A 1,822-nucleotide genomic window follows, 5' to 3' on the forward strand; every position below is an offset into this window, starting at 1 on the left:
AACTGAAGAGTGTGCGATGTTATATTGTGGTGTGTTATGCTTCATATGTTATGTTATTTATTCTTATGTTATGGTTATGTTATGTTATGCCAAGTACTAAGCTAAACTCCCCTCCACTTAACCCATTCCAACTAATGTTATTTTAGCTCATTCAACTTACATAAACTATCCTTAATTTTATCGGTTGAATTTCAACCGCTGGGCGAACACTAGTACATATAAAATTGCGTTTTTAGTTTTTCACTCTGACGTCAGCAATTCAAAAATGATTTAAAAAATTCAGAAAAATTTAATTTTAACATATTCAAGTTTTTGGTGCAGAAGGACTGGTAAGTATTGGAAATGTCCTTTTAAAATTTTATCCTTGAAATTTCGCAATATTTGCTTTTGACGAAATCATATGTTAAAGACTTATATAAACTCGATAACATCCTCGAATTTCGCCCTGCTAACTTTAACACCTACTCGTTTATTTACCAACTCGTCCTTGTGAATCCAAACAATTTTAATTTTGTTAATTTCTAAAGAAATTTCATCTAGCATTTTGTACCCATATTTTTATTCTACATTGCATTGAATGTTTTAAATAAATTTTGGAATCAATCATATCTTTGAAATTACAAAGTCCATTAAAATTAGTCCTGATGTCAGAGAGAAAAAATAAAAACGCCACTTAAAATAAAAAAGTATGTTTCAAACCCATTTATTTATTATTTATTTTATGGTAGGAGAACTTCTTAAACAATATAGACATGCCCATTTTAAAATGATGCCTTCTTGAAGCGAAAGGGTAAGCGATTCTCATCGCCTAGTTCGATTTCATTTTAATTTCTGTGGTAATCGTGTTTTTTGCTGGGAATATACCTATGTATGTATGTATGTATGTATGTATGTATGTATCTACATTAGACTGTGTCAAATAAAACAAATGTTTTGTTTCTTTCGGTCCCATATGAAAAATTGGCTGTCGGCCCCAAAAAAATAATTGTGGCAAAATTTCAGCCCTCTATTTCCATTTTTCAGTTAGCGCTACAAGAATTCGAATTTTTAACAAGAAACAATTAAATATGTATATGTATATAACAAATAAAAAGAAACAACTTTGCAGCCAATTCAATTCTAGTATAAAAAGTTCAAGTTTGAAATATCTAGGATGTACCGTTGATTTTTGGCAATTTTTTTTGGCGAAACCTTAAAAAAAAAAAATCAACGGTAAGTCCTCGTCATAAAAATTGATCGTTGGCAAAAATAGCAAAATTCGATAATTTTAACTCGTTTTTGTATACTATAAGTATCCATTATGAATTTCCAAGTATTTAATTACAACCTGCAAAAAGGAAAAAAAATTATGTACATACGCATTTTCCTAGCGTTTCATAATTTGCTATAAAACTGCATACCATTTTTTTAATGTTTAATAAAAAGTTTATAATTTGTAATTGTTTAAGTTTGTTAAATTTGTTAAATTTTTGTAAGAAGGGTGAACTGAGGATTTATAATAATATATTATATAATGTGCTAGACTTTTATAAAAAAAAAAATTATAAACACTAACTAAACAAAAGCAAAATAACCAAAACTGGTCAAAATGTCACTTAACTTAATCTGCTGACCACAAGTGACATATATTAAAAAATTTAAAAGTTATTCGTGTTTAACTTTGGTAGGTCTTATTTGGCCCACCCCGAACATATGTACATACATACATATCGCATACACATTTGTATGAAAACTCTCTGCAAACTTTCTTCTTTTCTAATTGTAACAAATAGTAATTTACAACCGCAATATGACTGTTAATTGAAGACACAGGAAGCCTTAT

Source organism: Rhagoletis pomonella, unplaced genomic scaffold, assembly GCF_013731165.1.
Source record: "Rhagoletis pomonella isolate Grant_MI unplaced genomic scaffold, Rhpom_1.0 Rhpom_scaffold_00012, whole genome shotgun sequence".
Classification (NCBI taxonomy): Eukaryota; Metazoa; Arthropoda; class Insecta; order Diptera; family Tephritidae; genus Rhagoletis; species Rhagoletis pomonella.